Genomic DNA, 18,478 nt, shown 5'->3' with positions numbered 1-18,478 from the left:
TTCTCTTTTTACACAAATAGTATTACATATTTTAAAATACTATTTTGATTTATTTACTTCAACTATATATCTTGATCTTTCCATTTAAGTCTATAGAGAGAGCTGTGTTTTAAATTTTTCAAACATGTGCTTTTAAAATTATCTTTTTATTATTAATTTCTAATTTTATCTCATGATCAGAAAATGTAGCCTACAAAATAATATTTTTTTCTCCTTACTTCCTAGCTTTGTATGTGCAGGGATGTTGCTATGTAAAATATCCCCATTCAAATTATCTGTTTAGCTTGTGATCCTGGAGAATGATTGTGGGTCATAAAATTTATCAGATAGTGTATTCCAACTATAGATATCATTGTAGACAAGGTATATTGCTTCAGTTCAGTTCAGTCGCTCAGTCATGTCCAACTCTTTGCGACCCCATGGACTGCAGCACGCCAGGCCTCCCTGTCCATTGCCAACTACCAGAGCTCACTCAAACTCATGTCCATTGAGTTGGTGATGCCATCCAATCATCTCATCCTCTGTCATCCCCTTCTCCTCCCGCCTTCAATCTTTCCCAGCATTACGATCTTTTCCAATGAGTCAGTTCTTTGAATCAGGTGGCCAAAGTATTAGAGTTTCAGCTTCAGCATCGGTCCTTCCAATGAATATTCAGGACTGATTTCCTTTAGGAAGGACTGGTTGGATCTCCTTGCAGTCCAAGGGATTCTCAAGAGTCTTCTCCAACACCACAGTTTCAAAGGATCAATTCTTTGGCGTTCAGCTTTCTTTATAGTCCAACTCTCACATCCATACATGACTACTGGAAAAACCATAGCTTTGACTAGATGGACCTTTGTTGGCAAAGTAATGTCTCTGCTTTTTAATATGCTGTCTAGGTTAGTCATAACTTTCCTTCCAAGGAGTAAGAATCTTTTAATTTCACGGCTACAGTCACCATCTCCTCTGATTTTGGAGCCCCCAAAAATAAAGTCTGTCACTGTTTCCACTGTTTCTCCATCTATTAGCCATGAAGTGATGGGACCAGATGCCATGATCTTAGTTTTCTGAATGTTGAGTTTTAAGCCAACTTTTTCACTCTCCTCTTTCACTTTCATCAAGAGGCTCTTTAATTCTTCTTCATTTTCTGCCATGAGGGTGGGATCATCTGCGTATCTGAGGTTATTGATATTTCTCCTGGCAATCTTGAATCCAGCTTGTGCTTCATCCAGCCCAGCTTTTCACATGATGTACTCTGAATATAAGTTAAATAAGCAGAGTGACAATATACAGCCTTGACATACTCCTTTTCCTATTTGGAACCAGTGTGTTGTTCCATGTCCAGTTCTAGCTGTTGCCTCCTGACTTACATACAGATTTCTCAGCAGGCAGGTCAGGTGGTCTGGTATTCCCATCTCTTTCAGAATTTTCCACAGTTTATTGTGATCCACACAGTCAAAGGCTTTGGCATAGTCAATAAAGCAGAAATAGATGTTTTTCTGGAACTCTCTTGCTTTTTCAATGATCTAACAGATGTTGGCAATTTGATCTCTGGTTCCTCTGCCTTTCTAAATCCAGCTTGAACATCTTGAAGTTCACGGTTTATGTACTGTTGAAGTATATTGCCTGGACCAAATCAAAATAGCTTTTATGCACCTATTGATTTTGCAAGGGAGCTTTTGAAAAATTTATATCAGTTTGCAATGATCACCAGATGCCATTTGGTTTGACCTAGAAGAGTCTAAATATTAAATAAATATTTTAAATAATATTAAATAGTTAATAATATTTAAAACTAAATGTTCCAAAACAAAGATCATGGCTTCCAGTCCCATTACTTCATGGCAAATAAGAGGGGGAAAGGTGGAAGTAGTGACAGATTTCCTCTTCTTGGGCTCTAAAATCACTGTGGATGGCGACTGCAGCCATGAAATCAGAAGATAATTGCTGCTCAGCAGGAAAGCTATGACAAACCTAGACAGTGTGTTGAAAAGCAGAGACATCACTCTGCTGACATAGGTCTGTATAGTCAAGGCAATGGTCTTCCCAGTGGTCATGTACTGTTGTTGAAAGCTGGACTGTAAAGAAGGCAGAGCACCAAAGAATCAATGCCTTCAAACTGGTGTTGGAGAAGACTCTGGAGAGTCCCTTGGACTGCAAGGAGATGAAACCAGTCAATCCTAAAGGAAATCAGTCTTGAAAATTCAATGGCAGGACAGATGTTGAAGATGAAGCTCCAATACTCTGGTCACCTGATAGGAAGATCTGACTAATTAGAAAAGAACCTGATGATGATTGAAAGATTGAAGGCAAGAGGGTAAGGGGATGACAGAGTATGAGATGGTTGGATGGCATCACCGACTCAGTGGACATGAGTTTGAGCAAGCTCTGGGAGATTGTGAAGGACAGGGAAGCTTGGCATGCTGCAGTCCATGAGGTTGCAGAGTCGGACATAACTGAGCAACTGAACAACAAATCATCACAAGTGCTTCGTAGTTCACACAGATTTGACTGGCTTGTATTTTAAAAGCACAAACATTTTTCTGCCCACCAATCAGTTCTTTAAAGAACTACTTAATGAAATATTTGTTTTCTTCTAGAATTTATATTCTTACCCCAGTTAGAGCTGCTCACTAAATCCTCTAGATGTAGCAATTCTGCTGATGTCTCCGAGTTCTGCATATGGGGACTTCAATCAGTGCCATAGTTAAGCTCAGGATGCAGCAAGAGTGTGTGCTCGGAGGCCACCTGAGGCCTGTGAAGCGGCACAGCTGAGGGACGTGTCTCGACAGAGTGCGTATCTCTGCTTAAGGCCCAAAGTGTGCAAGTGTGCAGCTTTGCTTTGTAGAAGAATAAGCTGCAACGTCCTGACATAAGCCGTAGTTGCCTGCCAAAGGCAAAATATGAGGTGAAGACTTAAAGCCTCTTGCAGAAGTTAAAAGCTGTGAAAACCCTCCTGGCATAATACAACCTCTTAAATAGCTTAGGTTAAAATATATTCAGTATACACTAAAGTTCAAAGATTCACACTTTACCTCACCAAAAGCCTCTTTGTGTATATATTTTGTCATCCAGAATTTAACTCCCTATTTATTTACCGATAGTTGCAGGCTCAGTTGCTCAGCCGTGTCTGACTCTTTGCAACCCCACGGACAGTAACCCAGTCCAACATTTCAGATGTTGGGGTCTTTGATGTTACACCTCTTAAATGTGGGCCTCCTTACAATGCAGGAGACACAAGAGACGTGGGTTTGACCCCTGGGTCAGGAAGGTCCCTTGGAATAGCAGCCCACTCCAGAATTCTTGCCTGGAAAATTCCATGGACAAAGGAGCCTGGCTGACTACAGTTCATGGTGCTGAAAAGAGTCTGACATGACTGCACAACAGACGACACACGCAGGTTACTATAGAGGCAAGGCCTGCCCCTGTATCTTACAGCATCGAAGAGAATAACCAGCAATTTCTGCTCTCTATAAGCCAGCCACCTTCCTAGATGAAGAGATGAAACTACTCATGCCTATTTTTTCAAACTTATTACTAGAGTAGCCCCCATGAGTGGGAGTACCTAAATCTTAAGTGCACATTTAAAAAATATTCTACATGGCAAATACGAAATAAACATAATGCACTTTGCCTGGTGAAGTACTGTTATCAAGACCAACCTTATACTGCTCGCCAAATGACAGGAGAATAAACCAAAAGGTAAGAATAGCGACTATTAACAAAGCAGACAGACTGAGAAGACAGGGGACTAGTGTTCCACATAACTATCTTACCTGAATTATAATTCGGTATTTTCTTATACTAAAAGGGGAGGGTGTTTGGCTGGTTGTTGCAGACTTCTTGGTGCTGGCCAGCCCCCTAGAGGCCATGTGATAATCCTTTGTACTTGCAGTTATTCACATGTGTCTGGTCACAATGGTCCTATAAACCTCCAACAAGATGAATTATTTTGTGCTCTGCAACTTTTTATCTCTATGTGAATGAAAAATATTGTGGCTTTAAAGATCAAGCCTGGGAGGAAGAGTCTTGTGAAAGGGCTATAGGCAACATTCTTTTACAAAGGTGCAGAGCCAGCATGACTAAGCACAGGCCACAGAGCACAAAGGTGCTAGAGGAGTAGATCCAGTATGGAGTTTGGTTTGTTCTTCTCTGTTAGAGTGTGATAATTGTCTCAACAAAAAAGCATTTATGGGATTGAGTCACAAGCTGAACTAGCCACTTTTTTCATGTATTACCATTTACTGGAAAAATTGACTGACAAACCATTGCTATAGAGACTTGGGTATTGGCAGACATTTTCTTGAAAATGAACAAAATGAGCCTATTGACAGTATTTGTTGCTAGTAAAAAACTTTGAGATTTCAAGTGAAAATGAAAATGTTAGAAAATTTGTGACTGCAACTTTGAGCTCAGATCCTTAATACTTAAAGGCTTTCCTGGTATCAGTGCTAATGCAAACTAAAGTGATTTTTTTCTATATTGTTTAATGAAATATGTTAACAGCTGAAAGATACATATAACTCAGTGAACCAAATATTTCCAAATGACCAAATGCATGGTGATCTTACAAAATTATGACAGATAAATATTCATTCAAAGTGAAAGATAGGTCAATAGATCCTTATTTAACAGAGTATGAGTTGAAATCATTGAAATGGTTTTAGGTTTCATGATGCAATTAACCTTTAGGAAACTACCATTCACTGAATTTTGGTATAATATCAAAGAAGAATATCTTGAATTATCTTAAAATATTAAAATACTTCTCCACTTTCCATATTTTCATAATTGTGTGAGGCCAGATTTTCTTTATATATACTAACCACTACAACATATCACAAGAGATTGAATGCAGAAATGAATGAGTTATCTTCTATTAAGCTAGACATAAAACAGATTTGAAAACAGCATTATATATCCAAACAAAAGAATGTTCCTGGGTGAAGACAACAAAACAGTATTCTTGGATATGCAAGGGCTCCATAAATAGAATACTTACTTGCCTTCATCAAAGAAATTACTTGAAGATTTACTTCTGCCATTCAAGGTGTGAATAATTATGACTACAAGAATGGAGAAATTGGGTGATAAAAGGATTGTTTTGTGACTTATAAATTGCCTCCAAATTACTTGTACTATGGTTGGAAAAGGAGCAGTACCTTAAAAAGGAGAAGGAAAGTTGGACAAAAATGAGAAATTAACACACCACCTTATCAGTCTCTCTGTTCAGAATGTTCTCTTCCTCTGTGCTCATCTTGAGTGGAAGTTACTCAGTTGTGCCCAACTCTTTGTGACCCCATGGACTATACAGTCCATGAAATTCTCCAGACCAGAATATTGGAGTGGGTAACCTTTTCTTTCTCTAGGGGATCTTCCCAATCCATGGATAGAACCCAGGTCTCCCACATTGTTGGTGGATTCTTTACCAGCTGAGCCACAAGAGAAGCCCGTGCTCAGGTTAATCCTCTTTATATTTCAAGACAAATGTCAGATCCCATATAAGATCATAGTATCTTTGTACTGGAAAGGAACAGGAAGAGAGAAAAATAATTTATATTGAGATCTATTATTATGTACCTATCTGCATATTTTAAATCCATTCACATTTAATCCTTACAGAAAACCAGAAGAATAAGTCTTGTTATCCACATTTTATAGAAAACGAAAGAAGTTCAGAGAAGTTAAACGATTTGCCCACTGTCATTTTTCTAGCTAGAAGTATAATGGAGACTCAATTCCAGATCTATTTTACTTTGAAATCCATGCCCCCTGTGTTTCCCTATACTACCTTACAGTTCATTTAGTCTAAATAAACCCTACTGAACTGCTTAAATTCTCCTTAAGACATACTCATGAATGGTTATCGGTTCAATTCCCTCCAGGGACAAAGAATTCCACACATTTTAATACTGTCCATCATATCTATTGACTACATTAAAGTTTCTCTCAGTATTAAGCTGATGTAGTTTTTCTGAAACCCTTACCCATAAATTCAAATAATACTCTATAGGGTTATGCATAATGAGCTGGTGGGAGAGACTGTTGGTGGGATATCTATTCTTTTCTTCTTAAAAGGGAGTAAAACTTTACCTCAGCACAGAGGCAAATATACCATGAAGCCAGTGAAGCCACAGATTTAGGCTTCACTTGCCTGAGCCTTGGTGAGTGCTGGCAGCTGCTGGGAGTTGTGAAGTGCTTTAAATAAAGAACATTGCAACTATGAAGCAAGTTTGGCAAATTGGCTAAAGAGATCTCAGAAGAAAGGGACCTGAAATTCCAAGTTCAGTTCAGGTCAGTTCAGTAGCTCTGTTGTGTCCCACTCTTTGTGACCCCATGCACTGCAGCACACCAGGGCTCCCTGTCCATCACCAACTCCCAGAGTTTACCCAAACTCATGTCCATTGAGTCGGTGATACCATCCAACCATCTCATTCTCTGTCATCCCCTTCTCCTTCAGCCTTCAATCTTTCCCAGCGTCAGGGTCTTTTCCAATGAGACAGTTTTTCGCTTCAGGGGGCCAAAGTATTGGAGCTTCAGCTTCAGCATCAGTCCTTCCAATGAATATTCAGGGTTGATTTCCTATGGGATGGACAGGTTTGATCTCCTTGCGGTTCAAGGGATACTCAAGAGTCTTCTCCAACACCACAGTTTAAAAGCATCAATTCTTTGGCATTCAGCTTGCTTTATAGTCCAACTCTAACATCCACACATGACTACTGGAAAAAATCACAGCTTTGACTCGGCAGATCTTTGTTGGCAAAGTAGTGTCCTGCTTTTTAATGTACTAGCTTTGTTCGTAGTGATGCTTCCTAAGGCCCACTTGACTTTGAATTCCAGGATGTCTGGCTCTAGTTAAGTGATCACACCATCGTGGTTATCTGGGTCATGAAGATCTTTTTTGTATAGTTTTTCTGTGTATTCTTGCCACATTTCCTTAATATCTTCTGCTTCTGTTAGGTTTGTACCATTTCTGTCCTTTATTGAACCCATCTTTGCATGAAATGTTCCCTTGATATCTCTAATTTTCTTGAAGAGATCTCTAGTCTTACCCATTCTATTGTTTTCCTCTATTTCTTTGCATTGATCGCTGAAGAAGTCTTTCTTATCTTTCCTTGCTATTCTTTGGAACTCTGCATTCAAATGGGTATATCTTTCCTTTTCTCTTTTGCCTTTAGCTTCTCTTCTTTTCTCAGCTATTTGTAAGGCCTCCTCAGACAACCATTTTGCCTTTTTGCATTTCTTTTTCTCGGGATGGTCTTGATCACTGTCTCCTGTACAGTGTCATCAACCTCTGTCCATAGTTCATCAGGCACTCTGTCTATCAGATCTAATCCCTTGAATCTATTTGTCACTTCCACTGTATAATCATAAGTGATTTGATTTAGGTCATACCTGAATGGTCTAGCGGCTTTTCCTTACTTTCTTCAATTTAAGTCTGAATTTTGCAATAAGGAATTCATGATCTGAGCCATAGCAGCTCCTGGTCTTGTTTTTGCTGACTGTATAGAGCTTTTCCATCTTTGACTGCAAAGAGTATAATCAATCTGATCTTGGTATTGACCATCTGGTGATGTCCATGTGTAGAAACTCCAAAGGTCCAGTAATTTGTTGTGATTTTTTTTTCTCATACTTAACAAATACTTGCTTTTGTACTGTAAAATTTATATCAGTCATGTCCAATTCTTTGTGACACTATGGACTGTGGCCTGCCAGGCTCTTCTGTTCATGGAATTTTCCAGGCAAGTATATTGGAATGGGTTGCCATTTCCCCCTCCAGGTGATCTTTCCAACCCAGGGTTCAAACATTGCAGGCAGATTTTTTACCGCTTGAGCCACCAGGGAAGTCTGGTGAAAATTTAATTCCTATCTCAATTAACCCATTGTTATTTTGGATCTTTATCATAGTAGCTAGACCAAAATCATGATACAGAATGTCTAATTTTTATTCTGCCATGTGATACACCACCAACACCTGTTAGGGAAATTAAATGATTAGTCTTGTTTAGACTTCAGAGACAAAGCAAAGCAGCCCTCAGACCTTGCTTCTAACCTCCCTGGACACTGCCCTGACTTGGAGTGACTGTGAGTGACTGCCTGCTGTGAGTGCCAGACTTGCAGAACCACAGATAAGATGGGGCAGAAATCTTGAGATTGTTGAGGCCCTGGAGGAGGCCTGGTCAACCAAGCCCCAGGCTTAACTACATTACAAGTTTTACACAACAGAACAAATAGCATTAACATGAAACTAGAGTGGCAATTTGGTCACAGATTGATGATGATATCAGTTTGTGACCCTCCTGGGATTATAAACGGGAAGCCTGAACTGGGCAGATGTGCTGCCTGGGACCTTTTCCCAGTTGGGACTCCGGATGTGCTGTGACATGGGACTTCCCAGAGCTGACTAAATCTGGATGTTGGTCAAAACCCAGTTTGGTGATGTATACTCTGCTGTTTCTATTTCTCTTTTCTTTTAATGTTAGTATATTGAAATTAAGCTCTGTAATTATCTAATAAATATTTGTATTATTTATTTGTATATAACAAGTGGCTTATTTTGTTAACAAATCCTTTGAACCTGAGATGAAAGTGAAAACTTTCAGCAAAACACCACCCTACCACACTCCACAGTCAGCTGGTCTAGGGAGAGGTGTGACCCAGGCCAGACTAGTAATTTCTTGTCCATGATTTTCAAGTTGTCTTTGTTAAGAGAGTGAGTTTCTTTGTTTACCTGCATTTAAAGCCATGCCAAAAAACTAAGATCAAGACATCCAGTCCCATCACTTCATGGCAAATAGATGGGGAAAAATGGAAGCAGTGGAACAATGGAAAAGGCTTTCTTTCCTTGGGCTTACTGTGGAGGGTGACTGCAGCCATGAAATTCAAAGACTCTTGCTCCTTGGATGAAAAGCTATGATAAACCTAGACAACGTATTAAAAAGCAGAGACATCACTTTGCCAACAAAGGTCCATATAGTCAAAGATATGGTTTTTCCAGTAGTCATGTACAGATGGGAGAATTGGATCATAAAGAAGGCTGAGTGTCAAAGAACTGATGCTTTTGAACTGTGGTGTTGGAGAAGACTCTTGAGAGTCCCTTGGACTGCTAGGAAATCAAGCCAGTCAATCCTAAAGGAAATCAGCCTTGAAAATTCATTGGAAGGACTGATACTGTAGCTAAAGTTCCAATACTTTGGCCACCTGATGCAAAGAGCTGACTCATTGACAAAGACCCTGATGCTGGGAAAGATTGAAGGCAGGAGGAAAAGGGGACGACAGAGGATGAGATGGTTGGATGGTATCGCTGACTCAATGGACATGAGTTACAGCCAACTCTGGGAGATAGTGAAGGACAGGGAAGCCTGGTGTGCTGCAGGCCATGGGATGCAAAGAGTAGGACACGACTGAGCAACTGAACAACAATGAAAATCGTGTTGCATAGGACCACCTGACATATGTGTTGCTTTATAATTGTGTCTTATTACTTCCATATGGAGGAAGCCATTAAGAGAACATGAGGAAAAGAGAAGAAATTATAAAAGCTGTAAAAGTCTACCATTTCAGTTGTTACATTAGCCTAGATGCATTTCTGCTCTTCTTGTAGTTTGGTTCATCAAATCTTCCTTGACCACACAATCATACCAATATCTTTCTAATAAATTCTTGGTTTTCTCCAAGGTAGTTAAATAGGATTTCTGTCTCTTGCAACCAAGAAGCCTACCTTTTAAACTCATTATATACTCTCACATGGCATTTATAAAGCAAGCTAGGAAATTCCCACCCTGTGCCTTTTCATGTTAACAATTTGCCTATGACTATCTGGCGTGCTGTGATTCATGGGGTAGCAAAGAGTTGGACACAACTGAGCGACTGAACTGAACTGAACTGATATCTTCTGAGCTTCTATATCCATAGATCCATTTGCCTAACTGACAGGATATCACAGTCACCTCAAATTCACTATCAGCTTTCTCCTCTCAACTTCTGCCTCCAGGGTTTCCTGTCAGAGTAAGTGGCATCACTACTCACATTCAAGTCACAAAGTTGAGTGAGGTACGTGCCTTATAAAACCTAACATGCCCTGGGCTTTGCTTACCTCTCTAGTTTAAACATATGCTGTTCCTGCCTCCATTTCCTAACTTCCAGTCACACTGGTTTATCTAAAATTAATGAGGTGGTTGGTGTTGGTGGTGTTTAGTCACTAAGTCATATCTGAATCTGACGACCCCATGGACTGTAGCCCACCAAGCTTTTCTGTCCAGAGGATTTCCCAGGCAAGAATACTGGAGTGGGTTGCCATTTCCTTCTCCAATTAATGAGGTAACATCTCCTTTTCTCCCAGTATTCCTCCACCACCCCCATTTTGCATGGAACTTTCCTATGCAAAACCTTACCTCTGATGCAAGAGGAGAGCCAGGGAAGTCCCTACCCCACAGGGTCCCTCCACCTTCCCTAGATCTTCTCTCAGAAATAGAAGCATCCTAATTCTCACACATCTAGGAGTCTGAAACAAGTGAAGTAGAAACAGGAAAAGCTACAGAGGTCATAGCTTTATAGTGCTATGAGTCAAGGGTCTTACTGACTTAGTTTTACATGGAATGACTTAGTTAGGGCCCAATCTCACGTAACAAATTAATGATTGTACCTCCACTGCCACCTTATTAAGAATTTTTTAATTAATTAATCTGTTTATTTGGGGCTGTGATGGGCCTTCACTGCTGTGCAGGCTTGTCTCTGGTTGCAGTGAGTGGGGTCTACTCTTCGCTGCAGCGCATGGGTTTTCTCACTGAGGTGGCTTCTCCTGTGGTGGATTCTCACTGAGGTGGCTTCTCCTATGGTGGCTTCTCCTGTGGTGGCTTCTCACTGTGGTGGCTTCTCCTGTGGTGGCTTCTCACTGTGGTGGCTTCTCACTGTGGTGGCTTCTCCTGTGGTGGCTTCTTACTGTGGTGGCTTCTCCTGTGGTGGCTTCTCCTGTGGTGGCTTCTCACTGTGGTGGCTTCTCCTGTGGTGGATTCTCACTGAGGTGGCTTCTCCTGTGGTGGCTTCTCCTGTGGTGGCTTCTCACTGTGGTGGCTTCTCCTATGGTGGATTCTCACTGAGGTGGCTTCTCTTATGGTGGCTTCTCCTGTGGTGGCTTCTCACTATGGTGGCTTCTCCTGTGGTGGTTTCTCACTGTGGTGGCTTCTCACTATGGTGGCTTCTCCTATGGTGGATTCTCACTGAGGTGGCTTCTCCTATGGTGGCTTCTCCTGTGGTGGCTTCTCACTACAGTGGCTTCTCCTGTGGTGGCTTCTCACTGTGGTGGCTTCTCCTGTGGTGGATTCTCACTGAGGTGGCTTCTCCTATGGTGGCTTCTCCTGTGGTGGCTTCTCACTGAGGTGGCTTCTCTTATGGTGGCTTCTCCTGTGGTGGCTTCTCACTATGGTGGCTTCTCCTGTGGTGGTTTCTCACTGTGGTGGCTTCTCACTATGGTGGCTTCTCCTATGGTGGATTCTCACTGAGGTGGCTTCTCCTATGGTGGCTTCTTACTGTGGTGGCTTCTCCTGTGGTGGCTTCTCCTGTGGTGGCTTCTCACTGTGGTGGCTTCTCCTGTGGTGGATTCTCACTGAGGTGGCTTCTCCTATGGTGGCTTCTCCTGTGGTGGCTTCTCACTATGGTGGCTTCTCACTGTGGTGGCTTCTCCTATGGTGGCTTCTCCTGTGGTGGCTTCTTACTGTGGTGGCTTCTCCTGTGGTGGCTTCTCACTGTGGTGGCTTCTCACTGTGGTGGCTTCTCCTGTGGTGGCTTCTCACTGTGGTGGCTTCTCACTGTGGTGGCTTCTCCTGTGGTGGCTTCTTACTGTGGTGGCTTCTCCTGTGGTGGCTTCTCACTGTGGTGGCTTCTCACTGTGGTGGCTTCTCCTGTGGTGGCTTCTCACTGTGGTGGCTTCTCACTGTGGTGGCTTCTCCTGTGGTGGCTTCTTACTGTGGTGGCTTCTCCTGTGGTGGCTTCTCACTGTGGTGGCTTCTCACTGTGGTGGCTTCTCCTGTGGTGGCTTCTCACTGTGGTGGCTTCTCACTGTGGTGGCTTCTCCTATGGTGGATTCTCACTGAGGTGGCTTCTCCTATGGTGGCTTCTCCTGTGGTGGCTTCTCACTGTGGTGGCTTCTCCTGTGGTGGCTTCTCCTGTGGTGGCTTCTCACTGTGGTGGCTTCTCCTGTGGTGGATTCTCACTGAGGTGGCTTCTCCTGTGGTGGCTTCTTACTGTGGTGGCTTCTCCTGTGGTGGCTTCTCCTGTGGTGGCTTCTCACTGTGGTGGCTTCTCCTGTGGTGGATTCTCACTGAGGTGGCTTCTCCTATGGTGGCTTCTCCTGTGGTGGCTTCTCACTGTGGTGGCTTCTCCTGTGGTGGCTTCTCACTGTGGTGGCTTCTCCTGTGGTGGCTTCTCACTGTGGTGGCTTCTCACTGTGGTGGCTTCTCACTGTGGTGGCTTCTCCTGTGGTGGCTTCTTACTGTGGTGGCTTCTCCTGTGGTGGCTTCTCACTGTGGTGGCTTCTCACTGTGGTGGATTCTCACTGAGGTAGCTTCTCCTATGGTGGCTTCTCCTGTGGTGGCTTCTCACTGTGGTGGCTTCTCCTGTGGTGGCTTCTCCTGTGGTGGCTTCTCACTGTGGTGGCTTCTCCTATGGTGGATTCTCACTGAGGTGGCTTCTCCTATGGTGGCTTCTCCTGTGGTGGCTTCTCCTGTGGTGGCTTCTCACTGTGGTGGCTTCTCACTGTGGTGGCTTCTCCTGTGGTGGCTTCTCACTGTGGTGGCTTCTCACTGTGGTGGCTTCTCCTATGGTGGATTCTCACTGAGGTGGCTTCTCCTATGGTGGCTTCTCCTGTGGTGGCTTCTCCTGTGGTGGCTTCTCATTATGGTGGCTTCTCCTGTGGTGGCTTCTCACTGTGGTGGCTTCTCCTGTGGTGGCTTCTCACTGTGGTGGCTTCTCCTATGGTGGATTCTCACTGAGGTGGCTTCTCCTATGGTGGCTTCTCCTGTGGTGGCTTCTCACTATGGTGGCTTCTCCTGTGGTGGCTTCTCACTGTGGTGGCTTCTCCTGTGGTGGCTTCTCACTGTGGTGGCTTCTCCTGTGGTGGATTCTCACTGAGGTGGCTTCTCCTATGGTGGCTTCTCCTGTGGTGGCTTCTCACTATCGTGGCTTCTCACTGTGGTGGCTTCTCCTATGGTGGCTTCTCCTGTGGTGGCTTCTCACTGTGGTGGCTTCTCACTGTGGTGGCTTCTCCTGTGGTGGTGTCTCCTGTGGCAGAGCATGGATTTAGTAGTTCTGGTGCACAGGGTTAATTGCTCCATGGCATGTGGGATCTTCCCAGACCAGGGATCAAACTAGTGTCCCCTGTACTTGGCAAGTGGATCCACAAACACTGGACCACCAGGGAAGTCCCTAGTAAGAAAATTGATCCCTCAAGTTCCTTGCTTTCTCATCCTGATCTCTTCATAATTAAAATATCTCACAGAAGCATCTGATTAGTGAGCTCACTTTCATGCCTGCGCCATAACTACAGGGGCCACTGAAACAGTGAAAAACTGGCTTCTCTTTTGAGGAGATAGTACTCATAGTGGCAGGAAATCCCTACAAGGGAAAGGTGATCAAAAGATGCTGGGAGACCTCAGGGCATAAATTTGCCCTCCACATTGCTTAACCCAGTCGGCTCATGACATTCCTTCGGCCATGGAGATTACTTCATGATAAGCATCTGACCCATTTCAGGCCAAGGAGACACGTGGAGATTTGTGGAGTTGTTGTTAAAGAAGGTCTCTCATTCTTAAGCTAACCTCCCTCTTTCTGGACACTGTGGTTTAGGGATGTGAGATCTGGAATTGCTGCAGCAATTTTGTTACCATCAGAAAAGCTATGCCTAGGATAAAGCTAGCACAGCAGGATGCAGAGTGAAGATAAAAGAAAATAATGAGAAATTGGATTTTACTGATCCTGAAGCCTGCACATTATACCTCTGAATCTTACAATTAATTGTGTGAGCTGATCGGTCATTTAATTTTTTAATTGTTTTTATGTTTTAATTTTATAATTTTATAAAATAATTTTATAATTTTTAATTTTATTAAAAAAACACACATCTGACAATGGACTTGTATCCATAATATATAATATAATATATAAACAACTTTCAAAGCTCAATAATAAAACAAGCTGATTAAGAAAATGCACGAAACATTTGAAGAGATACTTCACCAGAGAAGATATGTAGAGGGCAAATAAACACAAGAAAAGATGATGATCAACATTAGTTATCAGGAGCAAATTAAAACCACAATAAGAAACTACTACACATCTATCAGAATGGATAAAATTAAAAGTCAGACAGTTACAAGTGCTGACAAAGATACATAGCAAGTAGAATTCTCACACATGCTGGTGGGAATAGAAAATGAAATAGCTACTATGGGAAAATTTGATGCCTTCTTTATCTTTTTTTCTTATTAAAGGCTTTATATTTTTTAGAACAACTCTAGGTTCATAGACAGTTACTTTTCAAGTTAAACATACAGTTCCTACATGACTCATCAATCCCATGCCTATGTATTTAACCAAGAGAATCGAAAATTTACTTGCATACAAAACTTGTACATAAATGTTCATGATGGCTTTATTCGGTGTCACAAAAAACTGGAAACAACCCAAATGTCCTTTAATTGTTGAAAGGATAATCAAACTATGACATATACATGAAATGAAACACTACTTTGTCAAAAAAGGAACAGATTCCTGACACATGCAATAGCATGGATGGATCTCAAAGGCATCATGATAACTGAAAGAATCAAAAGGCTACATATGTGTGATTCCAGTTATATGACATCTGAAATAAAATCATAGGGACAGAAGACAGATCAGTGGTTGAGGGTGGAGGTGGGGTGGGAGAGACTGACTACAAAAGGGTGACATGAAGGGATTTGTGAGGAGGGAGAAACTGTTCTATGTCTTGATCGTGGTGGTATTAACATAACTGCATACATTTGTCAAATCTCATAGAACTGTACTCACAAAAATAGTGAATTTTATTATATGTAAAGTTTTTAAAGTGAATAGTTTTTCTTAAGTTCTGCCTCTATGTGTGCATGCTCAGACGCTTCAGTAGTGTCTGACTCTTTGCCACCCCACTGACTGTAGCCTGCCAGGCTCCTCTGTCCATGGAATTTTCCCAGGAAGAATACTGGAGTGTGTTACCATGCCCTCCTCCAGGGGATCTTCTCGACCTAGGGATGGAAACTGCGTCTCCTGCGTCTGCTGCGCTGCAGGAGGATTCCTTACTGCTGAGCCACCAGGGAGCTATAGTGCTTCTCAATCTATTGGATAAAACAGAGTTCCAATCCTCAGGAAACTTTTAGGGCAACTGGTTAATAAAGGTACCTGCTCTAAGAATCAGTATAACATAAGACGTACACACCTAAACATATATCAAAGATAGAGAGACAAGTACAAATGCACGCAACTTCAAAAATTAATACATATAAATATTGAAATAAATATAACAAGGTAAAGTTAGTATGAGAACACTCCTTGGACAGGATAAGCAGAAGTTATAAGGATAAAATCTTGCAAGGATCTGAAAACACTTTGGAAAGTATGAATATGTATAAAAATTCAGATTTCATAATTTTTTTTAAGTCCTTACACAGTCTAGAATAATATTGTACGTATTGCTGGTGTCTGGTAAGTAATTTTTGTTTAGTCTTATTTTTACATGAGTCATAAATCAAATGGATTGTTCAAAGGAATATAAAGTCAAAGGGAAGTGTCCAGAAAGAGTTCCTATGTATCAGCTCCAGAGCTGGCTTCAATCCCAAGCGCTCTTCTCTTTGTTAAGGGCAAAGTTTAGAGTCGGCCACCTTGTGATGCCCTTGCTCGGGATAACTGAGGTCCAGCATGATCTTCAGTTTGAGTGATGGGTATACACCTGTGGTCTCTGCTCCGCACAGAGATGCAGGTTCTGACGGGTGTGAGAATGCAAGCGCCCCCCTGCCCGGCTGGCATCCTTCCTGTGCAGCCCCTGCTCGCCTTCCTTTCTCCTGCTTGAAGGCAAGGCTCAGTGTTCTGCACAAACCAGCCTTGATGGTATCTTGTTTCCCAGGTCTGCAAGGGCCCTTCCAGCTGCAGATTGGTGATGTGACAATTAACCTTCAAAGTGACCTAATCCCAGGTCTGAGGCATATAGCAGAAACCACCTCCAGAAAGTCAGCATCTTGTGAGCCCACTAGTACCCCACAAATCCGGTGCTGCTGTGATTTGTCAAAGTGAAAGAGAACTGTTTAATTAACCGTCTTTACTCACCCCACCAGGGCCCTAAAAGCTCTTGACGCCTCCCTATCAAAATGGTCTCTTTCCCAAGCTAGAGGCTAGACAGTATAAAGAATTAATTTTATTCAAATAGATCCTGTAATTCCCTCTCCTTTAGGACAGGAAATGGTTACCCCCTCCAGTACTCTTGCCTGGAGGACGCCATGGACAGAGGAGCCTGGTGTGCTACAGTTCGTGGGGTACCAAAGAATTGGACATGACTGAGCGACTAACACTAGGACACCTCTTAGCTGACACTTCCCCTGGACACTGAACTCTTAACATTTTTTGTCAAGTTTTTCTTCATTTTCAACCCTAAAATCTTTTTCATGAAAACATCTTACTCCTCAGTTCAGTTCAGTTCAGTCGCTCAGTCGTGTCCAATTTCTTGCAACTCCATGGACTGCAGCACGCCAGGCCTCCCTGTCCATTACCAGCTCCCGGAGTCCACCCAAACTCATGTCCATCGAGTCGGTGAGGCCATCCAACCATCTCATCCTCTGTCGTCGCCTTCTCCTCCTGCCCTCAATCTTTCCCAGCATCAGGGTTTTTTCCAATGAATCAGTTCTTTGCATCAGGTGGCCAAAGTATTGGAGTTTCAGCTTCAGCATCAGTCCTTCCAGTGAACACCCAGGACTGATCTCCTTTAGGATGGACTGGTTGGATCTCCTCACAGTCCAAGGGACTCTCAAGAGTCTTCTCCAACACCACAGTTCAGAAACATCAATTCTTCGGTGCTCAGCTTTCTTTATAGTCCAACTCTCATATCCATACATGACCACTGGAAAAACCATAGCTTTGACTAGACGGACCTTTGTTGGCAATGTAATGTCTCTGCTTTTTAATATGCTGTCTAAGTTGGTCATAGCTTTTCTTCCAAGGAGCAAGCATCTTTTAATTTCATGGCTTCAATCACCATCTGCAATGATTTTGGAACCCAAAAAAATGAGTCTGTCGCTGTTTCCACTGTTTCCACATCTATTTGCCATAAAGTGATCTTACTCTTACTTCACTACTATTTTGGTTTGGGTTCTCTGTTATTGCAGGTTGGAACTTCATAAGTACACCTATTTTACAGATGTACTTAATGCCTTAGAAGACAGGCATTGTCTCTGACCTTATATAGCAGAACCTAGCTACACATGATTTTTAAAGTAATAATCATGCAACATAGATGGGAAAACAAAGTCTAGTGAAAAATATTCACAACTTTCCCTCTAGCAAATCCCTTCCTGTATATAAGACAAAAGAAGAGGATTCCATGAGTCACCATGAAGCTTAGAGACTGAAAGCCACCTGTTCTCTTCCAAAAGATTTTCTGGGTATTCATTTTTAAAATGCAGTTAAGTCAAAAGGCTTGCTTTCATCTCTTTTCCCTGTTTCACATGTTCAGAACTATAAGAGTCCCAAGCAAATAATTCATAAATAAGTCATTTCACATATATTATATATTTTAATTGTAAAATATTTTTCACATTCAATGCCAAAATATAGACACTGTAACCTTATTTGCTGCCTCATACACACTCTCCTCTCTTTTTCTCATTTTGAGCAGGCAATGTTCAAGGCCTGCCTCCATTAACTTTTACTTTGCTCCAAGTCTTCCAACAGGGCTCAGATGCCCTGTAAATTTCATCCTTCTTGTTGTGGTCAGACCTGAGAGAGCATTTCCCAAAGGCAGGAAGTACCATGGAAACCTGGGGAAATGTCCTCGCCTAACTCACAGAAGAGAAGTTTGGAAGAGCCCACAGAGCGATTTGTGGGCCTTAAGCTTATGAGTCCTAAACGAAGGTGACCACACCCAGAGGAGGTCTCCCCAAGTGACTCAGTCACAAACCACAGAATGGCTCCTATGCTGCCAGAGAAGACTGGTGGGAATTTTCTAGCTAATCAGCTTTTACCAAGTGTGCTGGGGAAACATCTCTGAGAGGGAGGCTTTAGGACCCAAAGGGGGAATTGAAAAGCAGCAGCTGGATCTGCCAGACGCAGGAAGAACAAGAAAGCCATCTCTGAGTAGAGCTAGGCGGGGCTCCTCATGACAATGGTACACAGAAGTTAACACCTCCACTTGGGAGCAATCAGTTCACACCAACCTAACACATCAAGGCATTGAGGCAGGCCAGAGCACAGACAATCTATGACCTGTTTAAAATGATGGGGC

Source organism: Dama dama, chromosome 14 (genome assembly GCF_033118175.1).
Source record: "Dama dama isolate Ldn47 chromosome 14, ASM3311817v1, whole genome shotgun sequence".
In the NCBI taxonomy this organism is placed as follows: Eukaryota; Metazoa; Chordata; class Mammalia; order Artiodactyla; family Cervidae; genus Dama; species Dama dama.
This window is presented reverse-complemented; position numbering follows the sequence as displayed.